The sequence below is a fragment of the Solanum tuberosum genome, unplaced genomic scaffold, assembly GCF_000226075.1.
Source record: "Solanum tuberosum cultivar DM 1-3 516 R44 unplaced genomic scaffold, SolTub_3.0 scf00228, whole genome shotgun sequence".
Taxonomy (NCBI): Eukaryota; Viridiplantae; Streptophyta; class Magnoliopsida; order Solanales; family Solanaceae; genus Solanum; species Solanum tuberosum.
This window is the reverse complement of record NW_006239152.1, coordinates 125,204-149,957: the sequence shown is the minus strand read 5'-3', so window position 1 is coordinate 149,957 and position 24,754 is coordinate 125,204. Positions and strand designations below refer to the sequence as shown.

Here is a 24,754-nt window from a genome sequence, read left to right as displayed (position 1 = left end):
ATAACAATCTACACATTAATATCACATTATTAGCTCATAATCAATAGACCCACTTTAGACCCAAAATTAGGATTTCAAGATATGCAAGGGTTCATGGAGTTTTTTCCCTTAAAACCATCAATATTAACATAAATCATCATTTGAAATACTTTCATGCAATAACCTAAGCTTAGAATTGAAATTGGGGTTTTTAGTGTTTTTGAAAAACATTGAAATCACTTTGATTTGGCTGTTTGATTGAATGGAGAATCAAAGATAAAATCCCCATACCTTTGTGATTAATTTTCCTTAGGAATTTGAAGAAAAATCAGTAGAAACCCATCCCCTAGCTTGAAGCTTCATCAATGTCTTCCATGGAATTCTCGAGAGAGAATTTATTTGAGAGGGAAGGTTCAATTGGATAATGAGGTCTAATTCTAGGTTTTGGGGTTTTAACCACTTAAAATATCGTAAAATAGGTAGAATAACCGTTTATAATAATTTCCCAAACTACCCCTCATTTAGTTGGACCTTTTAAACAAGTCAAACTTGAATTTTATTTTCGCAAATTTCGTCGGGAAACAAGTCCGCGACGCGGAGGTGTTCTCACAAGTTTCTGGAAATTAAATTTCGAGGCAGAAGAGTCTGCGACACGTCCGCTAAGTGGACCAAACTTTTGGCCCTTGGTGGAGCTAGTCCACTACGCGGACATGCTCCCTCCTTGAGCATTTTGCAGGCTGCCTTGGCAGCTTGTTTGGCCAAGGGTTGGGGTCCTCCTTGGGGGCCCTTAGGGTGGCCCCGGGGAGTCGTACACGAACGTTTTGACCCTAAAAACATTTATTAAGTCACTGGGGTAACCTCGACTGATTTTAGACTCCAAACAACACATAAAACATCAACAACATACTAGAACACACCAACACGTAAAAGACTAGAGGAGTCTTGATTAGAAAACCTTTGTTCACCTTTGTCTCCCTTGTCCATCGGACCTAGCATTGGAGTAGTTCCCATCACCGGTTCTAGCTCTTTTCACCTCCTTATTCATTATCTTGAGCTTTTGCTCCTCAATTTGTTAGGCATGGACCATAAGACTTGAAATATTCATACTTGGAATAAGCATTGCCGAACGACATTCATTGACTACCAAGTCGGACACTCCCATCACAAATTTGTTCATTCTAGCCCTTGAGTCCGCCAGCATAGTTGGAGCATACTTGGCTAGTTGGGTGAACTTTAGAGCATACTCTTTCGCACTCATACCCCCTTGTCGAAGGTTTATGAACTCTTGCATTTTTCGTTCCCTCAACTCTAGGGGAACGAACCTATCAAGAAACTATGATTTAAATGAATCCCATCCTATCAAGCCCGCTCCTACGGGTCTCTCACCTTTCCATTGATTATACCAAACTTGAGCCACATATTTTAGTTGGTAGACTTCTAGCTCCGCCTTCTCCTCTGAAGATACCTCTATAGCATCAAGCACCTTGCAAACCTCATCAATAAACCTTTGGGTATCCTCTTCTACTTTGGAACCAAGAAACTTAGGAGGGTTCATCCTAGCAAAGACCCTCAATCTAGAAGCCGTGGATTTCATATTAGGGTTCACATGAGGCCCAACATCTCTATTGGCTTGGGTCGTCATGGCTTGATCCAATGTTAGAAAAGCCGACCTAACCTCCATAGCCATCATAGACAGAGGATTAGTCGGAGGTTGATTATCTTTAGGAGGAGTTCCTAGATTCACATTCTCCTCTTCCACCCTTCTTGCATTAGCCCTTCATGTATTCATATCCTGAAGACACAAGAGAAGGATTATGAGAGGGACTTTTATAGAGTTAAACTCTAAGGCACGACTTAAGAGTAATGAAAGAAATGAAATTTCCTAACATCTTATAGCCTCTCATTCATAAATGCGGTGCGCTTCACACTCGTTAATAAGACTCTATTAGATGTGGCTTATGAGACATTATTCTAGAATCATTCTAAACCTTGTGTTCTGATTACCAAGTTTGTCAAGACCCAAGGGTACCCCCTAGACGTAAAAAGGCACATAGAACCCCAAAAGTCTCCATGTAAGCCACTTATCATATCATGACATAAAGTAATAGAACAATAAGAGTAAAAACATATTTCTAGTCTTAAGAAATTTTTCATATAATTAAAGCGGAAGTCTAGACTTGTCTCAATTAGCCACCTATTATAATCGAATCATCAAATAGGGTCACAACCCTTACAACATAGTTCTCAAATGAAAGTAAAAGAAAGGAAACTAGAAAATCATCATCCGTCCTCGAACACATGAGGACTTACCCAAAAGTGAGGAGAATAGTCAATCCAAGCTTTGATTAAGAAGGAGACCACTTCAAGAACAAGAACCTACACTTATAGAAATGTAGAAAATATAGGTTAGTACAAAGATTGCACTAAGTATGATAGCCGTGCAAGAAATAATTGAAGACATTTTAGTTAATGTATGCAATTTGTAAGAAACCTCATTTAGAAGATAATGGAAGAAAAAAATCATAAGCATGTTCATTACATAGAATTTCATCATAGAAGAACGATACTATTTGTAACCACAAAGCATACTTGTGCAATGCATAAATAAAATCCCATAATCCTACCCAAGCTAAGTAAAGCTTATTGAGTACTCATCATTCATAATTCATGTTCTTGTTTATATTCTTGTCGTGGTGGGAATAGCCTTAACTAACATAGACCATGTGAGCTTAACATAGAATTTAGAGTCATGCCCCACACCGAAAAGAGGTGTCCTACTTGCCTAAGGTAGAACTAAATGTATTAGCTTTTAGGTGGATCTACTAGCTAAATAACCTATGAGGGCACATAATTTTGGGACAAGGAGATTGTTACTAGAAACCCCAAACTTACTTAACGGGGGAGCTTCCATCTCATGAGATTAACTTTAGAAACTCGGCCTTACTTAATGGGAGAGTCTCTATCTCATATTCAATATTCACTCGGTGCTAAGCATTACTTCCAACAATTACATGTTTAGTCTTGAATTGAGTTCACTTGCATGAAAGAGTGCCTTAACACCTTACCCAACACAATTCATAAAATAGCTCATAGATTCAATAGGTGAGAATGGACTTTCAACCTTAGAATCATCATATTATGAGAATAAATTCCACATCATCTTCATTATATGTTTATGAGAATGACCTTTCAATCAATACAACAAAGAGATTATAAACATGTTCATAAAGCATATACATTGAATCCACAATCATGAACAATTCTCATGTTTTACCCCTCTTGGGTCATGGATCACATTTCATCCAATACATATCGATTTACAACATTAGATATGGATAATAACATGATTCAATTATCTAAATTACTACAAGCACAATCTCATAGTATTCTTCGTTCATCAATTCACCCACATCACAAAGGCATAAATTGGGGAATATGGGGTTTCATGGGTTCTTGGAGGATTTCATTATGAATCAACAATAAATCATATATAAATCATCAATTCAATCATAATCCATCATAAATCAACTATTAAAAATGTTTTTGGAAAGAACCCACAAGATTGAAGTCAAACCCTAACTCTGGGGAAATCACTAGTTTGGAAATTGAATTTGGAGGGACTCCATGGATGAAAGCTATACATGGATGAAGGAATCACTACAAGAAACTGTACTTTTAATGACCACTTCTTAACGAAGGGATATGAATCTGGTCGTTTAAAGTGTATTTATAGCAACACATTTTTTTCTACTCATTAAAGGTTCATTTTTTATTTAATATAATTAGAGTTAGTAGAATATCCAGACGTTAAAAGTATTTATATCAAGTTATTAATTATTTATATAGTAAAAAAAGTATTGAAATTTTAATTTCATTATTTCCTTATTTTTCCACTACACACGTGATACCAATCTCCCACTTCTCCAAAAAGAAAACATAGAGTACTGCGTAAACTTTCCTCATTTCCATCTTTTTCTCTCTAGAACTGAACAAAAAATCTCAATTTTCTCAGCATCTACAGTCAATGGAGTGATGGTTAGAAAAAAATCAGGAATCGTTGGAGGAAATTCCGCAAGCACCTTCTCTTCCATGTTCTCTTTGAATAAAATCATCTAAGCAGAGATCTAATTACGTGCGTATCTCCAAGGTTTGTTAGAGGAAAATTAGCATATACAGTAACACACGTTTCTCTGTTAAATGTTATAAAAAGATGATCTGCATCTCTGTTGTTTGATTGCAGAACAACAAAATAGTCTTTCTCCTCTTACAGCTTGTTGTGACTTTGCTTCAATTGACATTATTCAGACCCTATCTTGGTGTTTCCATATCTTCCAGGTATGATTTTGTCATTATAACTATGAATTGATTTGTGGAATGCTTGATTTTGTTCGATTTAAGGTTTTTCTCAATTTTAGGTTTTTCCCTGGGTTTCATCTGGGTTTTTTTTGTTCCTTTTTTTTTGGTGTTCTTGAACTTATATACATATATATATTATTCATATTGATATTTTCACCATCCTTACTTGTTGTGTGTGCGAGTGGTCCACTTTGTGTACTTTTGTCGAGTTAGATAGTTGATGGAGGATCCACTTATAGTCATGTAACTTGAGCCAAACAATGAGTAATAGCATGAAAAATATCAATAACTTATGTACCGTAAATTTCAATTCTTAGTGGATGTAAGCTGTGTAGTAACGAAAGTTTAAGTTCATAAAAGAGGGCGAGTAACTCGAACACTAAACTGTTACCAACAAAAATTGTCAAACATTTCATTCTTCAGCTTTGAACATAAGTTTACAACTCTTATAGGACAAGAGGAAAAGAAAATGGAAAAAATTATAGCCTCTAATATGAACGGTTAGTTCCTCGTTGAACTGTTACTATCCCTGATCCACTATTTTGTGTCTCTGCTTAGAAATGATAATTGTACTAACACTAATCAATTGATTTTAAGGCTTCCCTAAGACATCCACATCACTTTTGTTAGATGTTTTACTAGTATTATTATCTATTGCATAATGTGTACCCTCTGTTTCTTTGTTTCTGCGCTGATGGACTATTGAAACTTGTATTATTGTCATAACTTGATATCTTCAGTTAGTGCCTACAAACTGCTATGTGTTTTTTAAAAAATAAAGTATACAACATGTTGTTGGCCTGCTTTACAATATGATAGAAAAGTGTTGTTGCACCTGGAGTGTTGCCGACTTAGTTGTTGCTAGCAACTGTTGTTAGGTGTTTAGCTGCTGCTTTACCTGCTAAGCTGTTGCTTTACCTGCTACTTTAGCTATTGCTAATAGATGATGAAGAATAGTAAAGGGTCCTTAGGTGTTTAGCTGCGAGTGTATAATAATAATATGATATTTACAAAATCTTCTTTTGTTAATTATTATATATTTAATAGTAAAATTCATAAAAGTTGAGAATTTATTCAATAGTGACATGTGTTAAAAGAAGAAATATAGCCTTTCGTCGTTACTACTCAACACTAGTGTTCTTTTATGTTTGACTCAAATATATGTTGGGTCAGCAAATGAGAATGAAACGACTACTTGTAAGCGTGATCCTCTATCCTCTCTCAATTCACCTATCACTTGATACGAATCAATCAAGAAGTAAAGAACTAATAAAATCCTTGAGTTGTACTGAACTAGTTACTGGGGACAATATTGTCCAAAAAAGGATAGAACTAAAACTAGCTTTAAGATGACGGCTTTGAGTTATTTGGGAGAATATATTCCATCAAACCACCTTATGTTTCTCTCATTTCTGAAGGCTCCAAAAATAGAAGCAAAGATCATCCACACGGTGTTCTTGATGGTCTTATCAACTTTCCAACGACTCCAACTCACATATGCCTCTATCTAAATCTGAGGTAACCCATCTCAATCCAAAAATGTTGAAAAATAAAATCCAAATGCCAAAATAAACTTATGTAAGTCATTCTGTCCGGAATACTTGTATCCTATTGGAAACTTCCACCTTGGCTAGCAATTCCAGCAAGCCCTCTAACTTCTAGGCTTGAGGGTGTATTCTTAAATGTACATTCCAGATATTGTTGCTCCAGTTTTTTGCAATTGAGAAGACCTTGTCAAGTTCCATATCATATAAACCAGGATAAGATGATGGCTTGGAGTTTTTTGGGACAATATTTTCCATCAAACCACCTCCTGTTTCTCTCATTCTGAAGTCTCCAAAAATAGTAGTAGGGATCATCAACAAGTTGTTCTTGATGGTCTTATCAAATTTCCAACAACTCCCAACTCACATATGCCTCTATCTAAACCTGAGGTAACCCATCTCAATCCAAAAATATTTAAAAATAAGCTCCAAATGCCAAAATAAACTTCAGTAAGTCATTCTGTCCGGAATACTTACATCACTGTTGGAAGCTTCCACCTTGATTAGCAATTCCAGCAAGCCATCTAGCTTCTAGGCTTGAGGGTGTCTTCCTAAATGTACATTCCATATGTTGTTGCTCCAGTTTTTGGCAATTGATAAGACCTTGTCAAGTTCCATATCATATAAACTAGGATAAGATGACGGCTTGGAGTTATTTGGGACAATATTTTCCATTAAACCACCTTATGTTTCTCTCATTTTGTAGTCTCCAAAAATAGCAGCAAGGACCATCAACAAGGTGTTCTTGATGTTCTTATCAACTTTCTAACGACTCCAAGTCACATATGCCCCTATCTAAATCTGAGTTAACCCGTCTCAATAAAAAAAATGTTGAAAAATAAGCTCCAAATTCCAAAATAAACTTTTATAAGTCATTCTGTCCGGAATACTTGCATCACTGTTGGAAGCCTCCCCCTTGGCTAGCAATTCCAGCAAGCCCTCTAACTCCTAGGCTCATTGAGGGTGTCTTCTTAAATGTACATTCCAGATGTTGTTGCTCCAGTTTTTTGCAATTGAGAAGACCTTGTCAAGTTCCATATCATATAAACCAGGATAAGGAGTTTCTACCAAGCCATTTATCTTTCCAAAATTTGACATGCTCTTAATTACTTGAATTGAACCGTACCTTTTGGAGAATTCATTACCCAGCTTAATAATATATTTCCAAAGTCCTACTCCATAGCGAGCATTAGAAATATAAAAAAATTCTTCACAAGGAATAAGGTAAAAAACTACTAATCTTAGCGTTTGAGGATTTGTTATTACTAATGATATATTAGGTATTAAAATTGGAGCCCCTTATGGTAATAACCGAAAGTAAACAGATCAGAGTTAGTAACAAAGGCCTAAAGATCAGGATAAGTCCTAAATGACAATCTACAAATTGTAAAGAGTTTCGATAATCTTAGCAAAGTAAGATAATCTCTGAACCTTTGAGCCTCCTATCTAAAAGAGTGAAACAATTTTAAGATACATATAAAGATAAAATGTAATTCTAAGTCTTTCTTAAGTGATTGATAGTAATTAAATTGACTAGTAATCTTAGCTAGCTAGTTAATGAGTTATTAAAATGATGAATATTTATTGTACTTACAAAAGAGAATAGTGATGCATCAAGTCTCTTAAATCTCTTAGCATTTTTAAAAAATAAATGCATCATCTAAGAATCACACCTTTCTTGATTTATACTATTTTCATGTCATCTTCACTGCACTACTCACTCAGAAACATGTGTTTACTATTCTATATATTATCCATATGTATTTCCATCATCTATCTCAAAAGTTATAACTGAAACATCGCTACAATGTTAAATATCTCTGGATTATATTTCACTTCCCAATAAGACATAATAGTTATTGACTTCTGTAAATATACATGAACAAAGTGTACATTTATAATTGGAGCAATCACTACACAAATAACTAATTAAAAATCACATAATTAGTTTTCTGAAACTTACCTAGAATCTTTTAGAAAGAGGTCTTCTTCAACATTTGAACAATAAATGGTTAGTTCTCACTTATGTTGGTGTATTTATAATATATTTTGTTGAATGAAGATTATGGCACCTAAACTTAGACCCAAAACTCCAAGAAACATACTAGGGACACGGCCCTTTACATTTGAAAGAAACTACAAGTCTATTGCAAATGTCTTAATAAAAGAAACTAGAATATAGAATCCTTATCCTCGACATATAAGGACATACCAAAGCCTTGAGAGAAACTCTAGTCCAAAGCTTCACTAAGGAAAGCACCTCACTTGCCAATACCTACACTTGTAGTAAAACATGGAAAAGAATGGAGTTAGCACAATTAAGTACTAAGTATGATGACTATGCAAAAACATGCAAAAAGGGACATTTATTTGAGGTATATGCTTTTCATGCTATTTTTTATAAAACTTCATAATACATGTATAAGAGACATATTACAAGTCACCATCCAGATATAAGATAATACTCACATAATATACATGCTCAACTAATACAAAACCATATATATCAAGTAAACCATTTCATCATCTAAGACCCTCCATCTAAGGTTATCCTAAGACCCACCTAAGTAAGACATGAAGGGGCCGCCCATACAACCTCTTCACACACACCTAAGTGTTCCTCAAGACTACCAAAGATAAGGACCTTTCCCTTTCAACATAAACCAATAAGTCAACACTCATTCTTAGAGACATTTAAGGAGACATTCATGCATATAGGGGACTTCACATAATAGTCATTAAAGACTTAGGGAACTCACTTTAGTACCTTCAAGGCCTACTCATGCCATGTGTAGATAGCATCCCATACTACTACCTACACGTTATAGAACCTATCAAGTAACTAGAGTGCACATCTCACATGATGGGAATAGTCATTAATCGACATAGACCACACTAGCTAGGCTTGGAATCTGGTGTCATAAGACCCCACACCGTGGAAGGTGTTCTACTTGCCAAGGGTAGAACTAGTAAACCACCCATGTAGGCATACGGTTTAGGGGATATCCAAAGACGTTCATTGTACTCTAACCTCATACTCAGAGAGAGCCACCATATTAACCATATCCACTCGGTGCTTAGCCTTATTTCGCGTAGAGTAATTTCATTCACATGTGAGTACTAGAGAAGGCGCCATCATTGGGCCTACTGACCCATAACACTCTACCAAGAACGGCACCACAAGGATCTACCGATCAAGGTTCATAAAGGGTAGCTCATTCACTTTCTTAGAGAGGGTTTTCTACCATTCCGGTCCACCAAATCTAAGTCTATAATTTCACACAAGAAGGAGGTCATCACCCTTAGGTTTACCCCTTCAAGGCCTTACATTCACATAGGGTCCTAGACTCATCATGAAGGGGCACCATGCTTAGGTCTAACTGACTCAAGTCATAGCCTAGAGTACCTCATTAGTCATTTATAGAAGGGCACCAAATTTCGGTCTACTGATCCTAGACGCTCATTCATTCATTCATTACTCAAGAAATGGATGCCTATGCCTACCAAGTCAAGGGATCACATTCAAGAAGCTTTCATGTAGCAAGGAGAGACAACTAGGTCTAACACATAAAGATACAACACCACCATATAGAGACTCTTCATAGTCTATCATCATCACATATGAATATTAAGAGAGAATGTACTTTCAATCACAACACAACGACATTTTTTACTAGATCACCTTGAGATCACATGAACACATTCACATTGTACATTCATATATACCATAACATAATAATCCTTCAATTTAGCATATAATTCCTTTAAGGTCGTAATCACAATACATACAATAAGTAAACAACTCCACCATAAGTGGATCAAACCATACAAAAGCAAATCCAAATACATCATGAATTAGGTCAACTTACCCTTCTCCAAAGACGTAACCACCATTTATCAATCCTCCAACAATTCATCATATAATGATATAGGTAACAATATAAATCAATAATACAAGTCAATCTAAACACAATTCCATCAATATACAATCATAATTATCAAACCCACTTCATAAGCCAAATTTAGGAATTTCTGAAGGTCATGGGTCCATGGAGTTTTTCACCTTAAAAAATCAATTAAACCATAATATAATCATAATAAATCTTTTGAAACCATTTAATGCAAAAACCCATGAGTTTGAGGAATAATTGGGGTTTTTCATAACTTTTGAAAATCTTGAAAACCATTTTGAGATTTGGCTCTAGGGAGAAAGCTAGCCCTAGATAAAGAGCCACCATACCTTAGTTGATGAATTCCCAAAGAAATTTTACGAAGAAAGCTTTGAATCCAAACCCAAGTTCCCAGTTCTTCTTCTTCCTTAAGTTGAGAGAGAAAACTTTGGAGGTTTTGATTTGGTTATTTGAGAATAATGTGTTAAAGGAAGGTTTTAAGACTTAAAACTAATTATATTAATGATATAAACCATTTAAAATCAACCCCACATGTTAAAAACTTAAAATAAAATTACTTAAAAACCATTCACTTAGGCAGCCCCGTCAGGTCCACGCCCACTTGGACTGGTCGTGAAGGGAACCACTGCTTTTGGTGGTGCCCATGGTCCCCTAGACAGTGTGCATCCCTCAATTGCCAAGCCCTCCAAGGCCAAGGAAAGTTCACGGAAGCTCCCACGATCCGTGGTCAACACCACGAGTCGTGGTGATGCTCGTGTAGTTGGAGGCAGTGACTTGGCTAAGTGGCCTTGCAGGCTTTGCCACCAAGTTACCTTCACGGCCATTTTCACGAGCCGTGGTCATGACCACTGGCCGTGAAGTGGTCTGTGGTCATGGGACAGTAGCTTGGCCAAGGTTGAGCAAGCCTTGCCCTCTTGGTTTAGTCCTTTCTCTCCTTCGCTTGGCACAAGCCTTCACCCTTAACCATCTTACAGAAACACCTTTTTAACATGGAGTCTAACACGTGCCTTAATGTTGACTCACTAAACTCTTTCAACCAAGGCTAGGAACTACCATACACCACTTAGAACACATAAACTCACAAGACTAGTTCCCAAATGTCATGGTCGTCCCTTGACGTTCAACCTCAAAACTCTTCCAACTAGACTTTAAAGGTCAAAACTCAACATTTAGACAAGTTACTAACATCTAAAACACATGAGAAGCTCTAGTTCCTCCTATTTCATTTTTAGGGTTGTTACACTAGAAGGCATGAGTTGCCTTTTAAGCCTATTCTAGAAGTTGAGTTATTTGATGTTTGGGGAATAGATTTCATGGGGCCGTTTGTGAGCTCGTTCGGTAATAAGTACATTTTTGTTGTTGTAGATTATGTTTCTAAATGGGTGGAAGTTGTGGCAGTACCCAACAATGAAGGAAAGAGTGTTGTTCCTTTCTTAAAGCGCTACATATTTGCAAGGTTTAGCACCCCTCGAGCTACTATTAGTGATGGAGGTTCACATTTTTGAAACAGGCTATTTGCATCCACATTGAGCAAATATGGGGTAAAACATAAAGTGGCAACACCATACCATCCTCAAATGAGTGGAAAGGTTGAGGTCTTGAATCAGGATATTAAGAGTATATTGGCTAAGACCGTAAATGCAAATAGGACTGATTAGTCTAGAAATCTAGATGATGCTCTTTGAGCATATCAAATTACTTACAAGACACCAATTGGCATGTTCCAATATGAGCTGGTTTTTGGGAAATCTTGTCGCTTATCGATTGAATTGGGACACAAAGCACTATAGGCATTAAAGGCATTAAATTTAGATTGGGTAAAGGCTTCGAAAGAAAGAGTAGATCAACTGAATGAAATGGATGAATTCAGTTTTAGGGCATATGAAAGTTCAGCCCTCTACAGGGAGAAGATGAAGAAGTGTCATAAGTCTAAAATCCTTAGGAGAGAATTTTGAGTTGGAGATTGGTGTTGCTATACGATTCTGGACTCAGACTCTACCCGAGAAAGCTCAAATTAAAGTGGTTCGATCCATTTAGAGTAACAAGAGTGTTCACAAATGGAGCCATCGAAGTCAAAGGTAAGGAAGGTCCAGCCTTCAAGGTGAATGGGCAACGCTTGAAGTTATATTTTGGAGAATGCCATGAAATTTCAGTTATTGAAGTGGTGTACTTGGAAGATGCTTGAAAGCATTTCCACGTCGTACCATGACGTTAGATAAGGCGCTTCTTGGGAGGCAACCCAATTTTAGTTATTTTGAATAATGAGTGTTGAACATGAAGGTATGGGTGATTCTGCGACGCCAGGACCCTTTCAGCGATTTGCCGAGTGGATTTGGCGATCTCGACTTTAATCGCTTTTGTGGCATCAAGAAGTCAGTTGAGATACTGTAATATTTAGCGATATACTCAAACCACTCGACATGCGAGCCCAACTTTCTCCGCCCTCTACACCATCCTCAAAAGGTCAGAGTCCTAGAACTTTCAGCAAGATTTCACGTACAGTAGGCGATGCACTGATGCTACTCAGCGTACCCAGTCTCATCTGCCTTCTTGCCCCAAATTGGAGTGGTTGCAGTCTGGATATCTCAGCGAGTTGTATGCAGTTTGGTACATCGCCGAATGGTCCGGTGGTCTCTGCAATCCCTCACCAAATTGCTACCTAGTGAAGATTCCTTCTCACCCGACTCTGTTTATTTGAGTGCCAGTACTTCTTCGTTATTTTTATTTTTGTCATATTTTGTTTATTTTGTGTTGTGGTTGTTCTTGATAACATTGAGGACAGTATTGGATGCTTTTGGTGGGGGTGGGGGTAGCCTGCTGTTCTCTCGCAGTTTTAAGTGTCGCTTGTGGTCAATAAATATGACCTGAATAGTGCTCTTAATTGAATGACGTGAGTGTACGGCTATGATGAGGCCAATGAAGTTACATAGGCAATATGTCAACTTTTACCATCTAGTTATGACTAGCCGGTTGTCAAATGAGTCTCTTGTAATGAACATTTCACGCTAGCTAGAAAGTGTGGAGTCCTGTTTGATATTGATACCAATGCCTTGTGTTGTGAGGTTGTTCTGAACATTGTTCTTGATAACACCTAAAACATTCCATGTTTGTCCGATTGATTGAGTGAAAAGAGCAATTCAATTGATCTTAGGCAAGAATTTTGGAGAGTGAGCCAAATTTGACATTATACCTCTTTGGCAAACCTTGTGAGATGTGTTAACCTTGCTTGGCACCTTTTGAGCCTATCCTTTTCTTGAAAGAATCATAAAAAAATGTGACCTCTTTATCCCATCACCTATAACCTTCATGAAGTATTGGTTTGTTCGAATAGCCAACTTAGGCCAAAAGCCTAAGTTGGGGGTGTGGTTAAAGAGAAAGAAAGTCAAGGAACGTGAGTAAAAATTCCTTCTTTCATGGACTGTTTAGAAATCCCCTCTATGTAAAAAAAAAAAGAGAAAGAAAAAGAAAAGAAAGAGACTGAAAAATAGCAAGAATTGTGAAATAAAGTGTGTGAATAGAGTGAAAAATGGGGTATCCGGTGATTTAATAATGGGGTGGAGTTTGAACATGGTTGAGTCATGCCGATGTTCGTCTTTTTGAGTGTGAGAGTTGTATGTGATTTTGGGACTTTAAATTGTTGAAGAATTTTGTGTGAATGTGGAATCAACTTTGTTGTGATGGCATTTGAGTACCTTTATTGAGCTGGATTTGCATTTGAGGCAAGTATTGTGAACTTGAGCATCCTTGATAATGGTGAGTCATAATTTTAATCTTTCAGTGCACAATTAAGCATTGTATGAGTAGTTTGAACCTTGTTTTGTGCATTTATGTTAAATCTTATGCAACACTGTTTTTAGACATCTTTATTGAACTGTTGATCTTAAGTTTTACTTGAGGACAAACAAAAGTTTAAGTTGGGGGTGTTGATGAGTACAAGATTTTGACTCATTTAGAGCCTTGTTGTGATAATATAAGTGTCCTCAAATGCTAAATTTATGCTCTAAACTGATGATAGAGAGTTGATTTTCAGCATTACAGGCTAAGGAGCAAAGCAAGGACACTGCCGAGAAAAAAGAAACCAACAAGCTGAAGAAGTGGAGAAAAGCGATCTTGGTGATCACCAAGACCACTCGACGGTCCGCCGAGTGGCTCTCAGCCCGCCCAATTTTACAGAACACCACCTTTGAGATAAGAGAAATTTGGGCGAAGGGTGTTCCCTAGTGGCGACTCATCGAACGGATCGGCGAGGAAAGGTTGTGTTCGCCGAAATGCACAAGTTTATCAGTGAAGCTGCAAGCAGAAAGGCGAGAAAAAAAAACAAAGGGCGGTTCACTGAATCACTCAGCGAACCCCGACTTAGACCGCCAAAAGTCACAAAACATCATGGATGAAAACGAAGATAAAAGGGCGATGGACAAGGGTGACCGGCGATTTGCCAACTGGTCGGCGAATCCCATTTTTCCTCGCTGATCTGCCCCAAAAAATACCAAAATTTGGATCAGTATAAATTGCCACTCTTTTGAAGAGAGATGATTATTCAGTCATTATGGATACAAAAAGAGAGAACAAAAACAATATTCATGTTGATTTGAAGCATTTTTGTTTGAGATTTTAAGTTGAGTGTTGTAATCGAAAGAAGATTTATCCATTTTAAGATTTTGGAAATCAATACCTTGCTATGGAGCATGTATTATGTATTGAATTTTCTTCTTTTATGATGAATAGTTAAAACCCTATTATTCTTGGGGGTTTGACCATGTGATTAATTGCTTAATTTAGCTAAGTGGGTGTTAGGTATTATCGATTGTAGTGCTAATACGAAGTGGGTCTAATTTATTGTTGTGGTTATATTGCCTTGTTGGATGTTTATTTCAATATGATTTAGTGTTTCTTGCTTGCTTGAGAAAGAGGTGAAAAACCAAGGTGAGAAATTGGCACTCGTAGTGATTGGGTCATGGTGGGTTCAGCCTGAGAGAGTGAATCCCAAGTTCCATTCTACGTATCTAGCTCGAGAGAGTACATGTAGTGAGGTTGTGGGCTGGATTTCATACTTAGCATGTTGAGGTTTGAGGGAACTCAATTGAAATGAGGTAGTTGTTCAAGATAAATTTATCTCATCTAAGGTTTATCCTACTCATGAATATTTAGTAACTTTGGTAATCACCTGACACCCATTAAGTGAGAATGGGTAATTAGTCGGTCATTCCCCTAGTATCTTTTACTTATCTGATTACTCTTGTTAACTATTGTGGTTGTGGTTGCTATCTGATCTAAAACCTCATGTCACCCTTCTAATTTAATAAAAGTTTTTGATAATTCCTATTCCTACAACTATTAAAATCACGGCTATAACTTCATAATTGAATTCGAAACTGAACTACTCCCTATGTTATCGACCCAAACTCACTTGTTGGGTTTATACTAGATTACGATCATCTACACCTAGTATCTGATGAGGTGTAGTTGAAACATTAATCATAATGTGTTCAAACTTTTGGCTCATAGTGTAGCCAATCAGAATAGTCAGCAGGTGCTAATTCCTACTAATACCAATGTTGGGTCGACTAGAGCTAAAGTTTGAGATTTTGTTAGGATGAATCCGCCTGAGTTTTTAGGGTCGCAAGTTGGTGAGGACCCACATAATTTCATTGACGACGTTAAGAAAATATTTGGAGTGATGCAAGTGACTGGTAATGATAGGGTAGAGTTGGCATCCTACCAGCTTAAGGATATGGCTAACATATGGTACACTTAGTGGAAACACAACCGGGGCTACTTTGTCTATTGTAACTCCGTATAAATCAGTAATCTTAGGTGTTAGTCTAGAAACTCTTTCAGAATCCTTCTCAGTCTCTACTCCAGTTGGTGACCCAGTTATAGCTAGACGGGTATATAGAAACTGCTATATCACAGTCTCTTAGAAAGTCACCTTAGTAGATCTTGTAGAGTTAGAAATGGTAGATTTCAATATCATTCTAGGCATGGATTGGTTACATTCCTCTTATGCCTCAGTCGATTGTAAAACTAGGATCGTTTGGTTTAAGTTTCCAATGAGCCAGTCTTAAATGGAAGGGTAGTAGCTCAGTGCCTATAGGTCGAATTATCTCTTACCTTAAGGACAGAAAGGTGATCTAAAGGGTGATATAGGACATATTGAGGAAAAAGGGAAGTAATTAGGAAAAGATTTTCATCCGCTTACTCGCCTAGGAGTTAGTCTTACGGACACATCAGATAGTGGTGTGATAGTCCAGAATAGATCAGAACCTTTATTGGTAGCGGAGGTTAAGGGAAAACAGTACAGTGATCCTATATTATTTTAGTCGGAAGGTGCAGTTCAACAGTAGAAAGTAGTGGTTTTTCTCCCTAGGGGGAGATGGTCGCTTATGTGTTCCTAAGGTGGATGAGTAGTTGAAGTAGCAATGAAGGCTAAGTATCCTCATCTCCTTCTTTCCGATTCCGTTTCAGCTTGAGATAATAGTTTCCTCTCTAGTCTCTCACTTTACTCGTGCTTAAATTCCATTTTAGTGTGTTGTTCCTTCAGTTTTTCTTGCATTTTCAGCTTATTTACATGATCTTGGAACCCAGTTCAGTATGATATCAGTTTCTAGTATTTAGTGGTAGGGATTACAACTTCTTCCCTCCATACTTAGCTTGTTTAGACTTCATTCGAGAACGAATATTCCCAATGGGGAGATATTGTAACACCTCGGATTTGAGAAAATAGAAAAATAATTGTAGCTCTCCAGACCTGGTGCAAGAATCACGGAATCCACCAACTGTCCATGGTCTGACACACGGTCCGTAGGTGGGGTCCATCGTTGAACACCAAATATTTATGGTATCTTATCCCACCCACAATCGACCAGTATGGTCTGTGATTGGACCTATGGACTGTAGGTCTGACCGTAGGTGAGGGTCAGTAGCCGGTTAGAGAGAAATTATTGTTTGGTCAACTTAAAATTGTCATAACCCTTAGCAAAAAATGAATTAGGTGGCCCATGACCTACCCAATGATAGATAATTAAATCCTCTTTCCAATGCCACCAAGTTAGCTAAAATTGCATCTCTAAATAAAACGTTATGCTCGTTTAGTGAAGCCCTGTCAGGCAGATCATGAACGATGAATCCAAACGACGGCCGGTAGGTCAAACAACGGACCGTCGTTCCCTCCGTTGATGGGCTTCGCCAAAATTAATTCAGGGTTGTTTTGGTCCTTTCCCATATGCGTTGGGCACTTAAACTTCGTCGTTTTATGCCTAAACTATGTCATTTTACTCAGTTTAAGCCTAATAACTTAGTCAGACATGCCCAAAACCTTTATTCACTAAAAATTCATCATACCTAGATCAAAAGACTACAAATGAGGCGACCCAAACCCTTCCAAGAACACAACAGGTTTTCTGCCGTTCCAGCCTCGAAATCGAAGGATTTCTCCATAGATTTTGTCACCAGGTATGTGGGATTTCACTAGTGGATTCCTTTAGTCCATTAGGTCCCTACAATTCTGTCAGATTCTTGATTCCTATATCTTGCTTAGACCTAGGTTTTCTAAAACCATAGATATTAGTTGCGATTTAGCTGTTAGAATATTCCTAATCAGATTATCATGTTTTTGTGGAATCGTTGCTTAGTTCTTTGCAGGAAACTCAGAACCCTAGTTTGAGGTCCGTAAAAGTGGTCGTGAAGGTGCCTTAGTATTGTAGGTGCTTGGAAAGTGGGAGGAGACACTGTTCAAGGGACCACGGGCACTACCATGGGCCGTGGTGCCCTTGACGGTCCGTACAAGTGGGCGTGACCACTGGACGGGGCTGCCTAGTTTAGGGGTTTTTAAGTAAATTCCCATTCAACTTATGTTAAGTGGGGGTCATTTTGTAAGGGTTTTATACACACATATATATACTTTTAAGTTATTAGCCCCTAAGTTTAAGTCACTTTACACTAGACCCAAATCAATACCCCAAATCACTCCTCTCTCAAATATTTCTCTCTCTAAGAAGAATGTCTATTGAAGAAGAAGCTAGGGTTGAAGCTAAGGTCAAGAACAAAGGCTCCATTTCTTAAGGTTTGTGCTAGGGCATTGATCGTGGTACGTTTAATTTTTCATCTATGGGTTCTTCCACCCATAGAGTCCCCTAGAATTTCCCCTAATTTGTGAAGAAGAACCCTAATCAAGCTAGGGTTAATTCCAATGTATGGGTTTTAGGTGGGTATGATTCCAAATGGTTGGATACTACTCATATATGCCTATTTAGTGTTGATTCATTATGTTATTATGAAGAATTTAAGTGAGTTCCTTGATTAACCCTAATTTTCAAAGTATGTGGGTTTATGTCTTTTAATAAGGAATTGATGTTTCTTGATAGATCTTTTAGAATTGTCACCATGTATACAACTTATTCAAGAATAGAAATATGAAATCGTGAATTGAACTAGATTTATGCATGTATGCTAGAACATGAATTGAAATGATTAGAATTGGGACTTTTTGATGAATTATGCTTAGAATTGCCTATGACTAAGGCTTAGGGCTAATATGTCTTGTGATCTAGACTAGTATGATGATTGTGGAGTAAAGCTTGAATGTAGGGCTTGAAGTCATAATGTTGATCATTAGGGCTTAAAGAGTAAGTCTAATATGATGAACTAGCTTGCATAGAATTAATATACAACATAGATAGAGTTATGGTGGAAGGCTTTCACCCACATGACGTACCTAGAACTATATGAATGCTTTTATGTAGAATGTGAAAGGATCTTCTCATATAGAATGATTGTAGATTGAAAGGCTAATCACCTAAAATTAATCATGCTTGTTAGAATAGAATAGCTTGAAGTTGACTCTTGTGATTCCTTCATGTGTAGTTGACTTATGTAGCTTGGAATTGAGGAATTATGCTCCCCTAAGGTTAGCTTGAACTAGCATTGGTAGGATGCTCTTCATGGTAGCTTGCATTAGTATAGGCATGGTAGCCTAGGATTGAGGATCTACACTCTCCTAAGGGTATCTTGAACTAGCATTGTTAGAATGCCTTCATGGTAGCTTGTCTTGGTTAGTCCAAGACCATTTCACGGTAGGTTAGGATTGAGACACCATACTCTCCTAAGGATAGCTTAGGGTTGAGGATTCATACTCCCCTAAGGGTAGCTTGCATCATATTGAATGTTTGCATGGTAGCTAGGTTGGAATACTTGTATCCTTCCTTGGATAGCTTGGATTGCATGATAGGGTGTTTTCCATGGTAGTTAGGTCTAGCCTAGTAGTGTGTTACTCTTTGATAGACTAAAATGATAAGTAGTTAGCATTGAGTAAGTTAGCCTAAAGAAGTACTTAGTGTGAATGGTAGTATGGGATGCCATTCATACATGGCACAAGTATGACTTGAAACTAGTTATGAAGTGTCCTCTTATGTGAATGTATGCTTAGCTTGGGTTGTTGCTTTAGTTGCCTTCAATGATATGATTGGCTTAAGTTGATAGTTCCTTGTCAATATGAAGTAGGCCAATAGTGACACCTAGAAATGGTAAATATGAATATGGTGACTTCAAGGACATGCTTAGTATGTGTGGTATTATGAGATGCCCCACGTGCATTGCACAAGTGTGCCTTGAGGTTACTTAGGAGTATAATGCTCTTATGACATGAAAACATAGGTCTTGACTATGAAGGTGGACTATGACCAAGAATGATCGAAGAGAGGTACTTAGCTTGGATAGTATTATGGGATGTTATCTTTGCCTTGCACAAGTATGCTTGGAGGTGGCTTGTGAAGTAGTCCTCTTTAATAATAAAGACTAATGGTTGAAGTATGAAATTATGAATGTCTTATGTTGACTTGAGATGATATGATGCTTATGTTGGAGTTTATGCTATGAATATGTTATTTTCTCTTATGCTTATGTCTTATGTTGACTAACCATTTTAGATGCTTTATGATGTTGTACTAGCTTTCATACTTGGTACATTTTGTACTAACACATATTGCCTACATTCTAATCAAATGTAAGGTGTTGGAGATTGCGTTTCTTTGGAGGCTAGGTTTCTAAGGCGCTAGAAAACTTGAAGAATTGGTGAGTCCTCATAGCTTCGAGGGAAAACCCACTATGTTCCTTTTATTCCATTTCTTATGTTTTAGACTTTTTATGGGCTGCATCCCAAAACTTTTATTCATGTTATTTATAGATTGTTTGAGACAAAGACTTAGTAAAGACTTCCACTTGCTTATGAAAATGTTTTAGACTGTTTGAAAGAAAGTTTTTAATTTTCCCTACTTTTCTATGATCTTATGTTATCATGATGCTAAGAGCTTGTATGAGACCCCTTCGGGTCAAGTACGCCATGTTACATCTAGGGGTGCTCCTGGGTCGTGACAATGAGTTCCTAGAAGTGTTTCCCAATGATCTTCCTAGTAATCCTCTTGAAAAGGAGATAGAATTTAGTATTGACCTTCTTCCAGATACGCAACCTTAATCTAATCCTCCATATTGTAGGGCTCCGGTAGAATGTAAGAAGTTAAAGGATAAGTTGAAAGACTTGTTTGATAAGGGTTTCATTGTACCGAGTATCTCTCCATGGGGTGCTTCGGTGTTGTTTGTCCGAAAGAAGGATGGTTCACTTCATATGTGTATTAACTACCAACAATTTAACAAGGTCACAATACATAATGAGTATCCTATTCCAAGGATCAATGAGTTGTTTGATTAACTTCAAGGTATGAGTTTCTTCTCAAAGATTGATCTTTGATCAGGGTTTTATCAGCTGAAAGAAAGCAAAAGTGACATTCTGAAGATGGCCTTTCGAACTCAATATGGCTACTATGAATTCTTGGTAATGTTATTTGGGTTGACTAATGCCCTAGTGGCATTCATGGATCTAATGTGAATAGGCTGTTCAAACAATATCTTGACATTTTTGTGATTCCGTTTATTAATGATATTTTGATTTACTCATGCAAGGAAGATGAGCATGTTGATCATCTAAGAATTTTATTGCAAATCCTCAAGGATCGTCAATTGTTTCCTAAGTTTAACAAGTGTGAGTTTTGGTTGAGGTCTGTTGCATTCCTTAGGCATATTGTATCTAGTGCAGATATCAAGGTTGACTCTTAGAAGACTGAGGCAGTTAAGAACTGGCCTAGACCTCTTTACCTTTAATATTTTGGAGTTTCTTAGATTTAGCTGATTATTATGGAATGTTTGTGGAAGGATTTTCCTCTATTGCTTCGCCTTTGACTACATTGACTTAGAAGAAGGTAAAATTTCAATGGTCGGAAGCTTTTGAGAAAATTTTCCAAGAGATGAAAGATAGACTCACTTCAGCCCAATTTTGACATTATCGGAAGTATCAAATTGTTTTGTGGTTTATTGTGTTGCTTTGTGGATTTTGGTCTTGGTTTTATTTTGATGCAACTTGGGAAATTTGTTGCTTATGATTTAAGACAATTGAAGGTGCATGAAAAGAACTATCCGACTCATGATTCAGACTAGAGGCGGTAGTGTTTTCTTTGAAGAATTAGAGACACTATCATTATGGTATTCATGTGGATGTGTTCACTGATCATAAGAGTTTGCAATATGTGTTTAAGTAAAAATATTTGAATCTTCACCAAAGGAGATAGCTTGAATTGTTGATGAATTATGATTTGAGTATCATTTATCATCCTAGTAAGAAAAACGTGGTTGACAATGCTCATAGCCACCGATTGTTGATGTGTAGTGCTGCTCACATGGACGATGGTAAGATAGAGTTAGTTTGTGATTTCCATAGACTAGCCTGATTGGGTCTTCACTTGGTCGATTCTGAGGATCGTAGTGTGTTGCTTCCAAATACACAGGCAAGTGTAGGTGGTCACAAAAGTAATAAATGGATCTTTTAGTGTAACACCTCGGATTTGAAAAGAAGAAATTTTAGGTTTTCCGAAACTGGTGTCTGCAGTGATGGGACAATTGATGGATCGTAGGTTGACCAATGGGCCGTAGGTGGAAAGTCCAAAGATTTTTCAAATTTCAAGTCCCAATACCTTTTTTTTATGGTTCACCAGGACGGTATGTTGTTCAAGGTACGAGTCGTAGGTAGGTCTCGTAGTTGAGTCCAAGACTTAGTGAAATTTTAGGGTCAAAGTTGGGACTTATGGCTGGCATATACGGTCAGTAAGTTGACCAATGGACCGTACATTGTATACATCAACGAGGGTCCAAAAGAATAGTCCCAGAACCCTACCCACAATTAGATAGGACAGTCTGTGGTTGGATTTACGGAGGGTAAGTCCAACTTATGGTGGAGGCCCGACGGTTATTTTAAGGATTTCTTAGGCTTTTCCCTAATCGTTTTAATCTTATACTGCTTCATTTTACCTTCTACCCTAAGCCTTTTATAATGATTTTTAAACCCCAAAATCACCCAATTCTATTCACTCTCCTAAATTCCTAAAAAAAGTTGATCAAGTTCATTCTCTCAAATATTTCTCTGTCTAAGGAAGAATAAGAAGAAGAGCTAGGGTTTCCCTCACTCAATTCCCACCATAGCTTTTGGGATTTGAACTCAAATTTATGATAGTCTTCACCTATGGGGCTCTTTCCTCCATATATGAATTGAAGAAATTACATGTTTTAGGTTAAATCCCCCATGAACCCCTGCATGACCCGTGCTTTCTAGACCATGATGATATGAGGTGGGTTTTGAACTACGAAAGATGACTTTATGAAGATATGCATGTTTCTTTATGAAATTGATGAAAATGGTTTAAGGTTACTTTGAAAGTGAAGCATCACTATTGTTGTTGTTGTTGTGAAAGGATTTCTCTCCTACTACTGAATACATGAATGTGAAAGGGGTTTTCTTACATAAACGATTCTTAGAGTTGAAAGGCTTTCTCAACTAAACTTTGAATCAAGATTTAGGAGTTAACTAATGAACTCTAGCTTGGGTTGGCTACTTGATGTGTCCTTCCATGGAAATAAGATGAGTTAAGACTAATGACTTTTTCGTAGGATTTATGCTTAACATAGAGAGTATATTGAGATGGAAGCTCTCCCGTACTTGAGGTCGGGTTTCTAGTAGAAATCTCCCTATCCCATACCTATGTGCATCCATAGGTTTGTCTTAGATAAACATTAGCTAGTGGATCAACTTATGCTAAAAGTTTATGGTTCGTATCTTGGCAAGTAAGGGCATCTCTTTTTGGTGTGGGATAGACATCAGATTCCATGTTATAGCTCACATGGTCTATATATGGGTTAATGGCTACTTCCCACAATAATGAACTAAGGTTACTTTTAGAAGTATCTCACATATGTTTTAAAGATGATTTAACTAGCATTGACCATGATCTCAATTCATGTTTTCTAACCTTTTATCTCATGGTTTAAGCTTGGTCATTGCATGTCATGAAAAGTCCTTTTAGAATGATTCTATAACTGTTATGCATTACTATAACACTTGCTACATTATATGTACTAGCAAATATTCTTGCCTACATTGTTTATCTAATGTAGGATCCGATGCTCCTACCTCCCATACTCGTGGCTAGTTGTTACAAATATAGCTTATGGAGATTTGTGAGTCCTCATGTTTCGAGAACCAAGACTCTTTATTTCTTTATGTCTTTTCTTTCTGATGTTGTATGTGATGTATGGGTTATGTCGCAATCACTATTTGATGTAATAGATGGCTTTGATACTATGTTAGACTTTCGCTATATTTTAGCAAACTCTCGATATAAAACTATCATTTGGACTCTTTAAATTCTATTATCTTGTATGATGTATGCTAAGTGGCTTGTGTAGGGCCTCTTAGGGTCCTATACACCATGTGACGTCTAGTGTGTTCTTTGGGTTGTGACAAACTTGGTATTCACAGTGCAAGATTTTTTAGACTTTACTTTAACTAACAATTATATTCAATTAGTCAAATTATTTCCAGAAACAAGTAATTAAAGGGGGGTTGTGTTTGTGTAAAACAAATAGTAAGAACTTAATAAGTAATCAATAATCAAACTCAACTTTGGTTGTTATCAAGATAAGAGAAATAACTAGGGTGTGTGTGTTCCCCACAATCTCATAACGCAGTAATCCTAGTCATAGCAATCCTTTTCTAGTGTATTACATGCAAAGTGATAAGTTAGGTATCTCTAAATCCTTGGTCCGGCATCTAGAGAATTTCACCCCGCACCTTGGTCCGGCTACGTGTGTATAATTTACTAACCCTTACCTTTACCTCATATTAGACATCATAATCGATGTTTGGCTTAGTTATTACTTCGCACCAATCGACACTAGCCTATTAGATAGTATCACACTAAATCTATGTTGATAATTCTTTTCTTGTTAATTACCTCCTTGGTCCGGCAAGTAGTAACAAGGCGAGTTCTAACGTTGGCCACCGTTAAAAAGACTTCTAAACGAAAGAACTATCAATGCATGCAAGACACTATTCAAGAATTGCTTAGTTACTATTCATACTTTGTTAATCGCTCATGGATCCCACAACCCTAGTTATGAAGTTTAGTTACCCATAATAGCAAGAACACAATTCATAATATTAGATGAAGAAATCATGAACTTACGTAAAGAGAATAACAAACCCAGAAATTTAACTTGAATTGCAAAGCCAAAAATCTTCAAAACGAACTTGGGAAATCAATAATTGCTAGAGTTGCAAACTAATCTCCAAAGTTACAAAGTAAAACTAGAATAATAATGTCTAACCCCCAAAAACGAGGTTTACAAGCCCTATTTATAGAAAACAACTCCTAAATAAAAAGGGAAACGAATTAAGGAAAGTTCTGTTCAGGTACGCGTCTTCAATCCACGAGACTGACTTACGGACCGTCGATGGATCTACGGTCCGTAAGTCCCTTCCGTCAATCAGGACTTAGAAAATATTTCAGCTTCCAAAAATAAGCTTCTCTGAAGAAAACGATGGACCAACAGTACGGACCGTAGATAGATCTACGGTCCGTCAATCCC

At 37.2% G+C, this 24,754-nt stretch overlaps 1 long non-coding RNA gene across 1 annotated transcript; it reads left to right on the top strand.

Annotated features, from left to right (window-relative positions):
- The first annotated feature begins 3,873 nt into the window (after positions 1 to 3,873).
- On the top strand, positions 3,874 to 14,552 carry LOC102601972 (uncharacterized). The gene is made up of 3 exons (XR_001474603.1): positions 3,874 to 4,126; positions 4,220 to 4,314; positions 13,821 to 14,552. It is a non-coding gene; the product is annotated as an uncharacterized lncRNA (long non-coding RNA).
- The last annotated feature ends 10,202 nt before the right edge of the window (positions 14,553 to 24,754 follow it).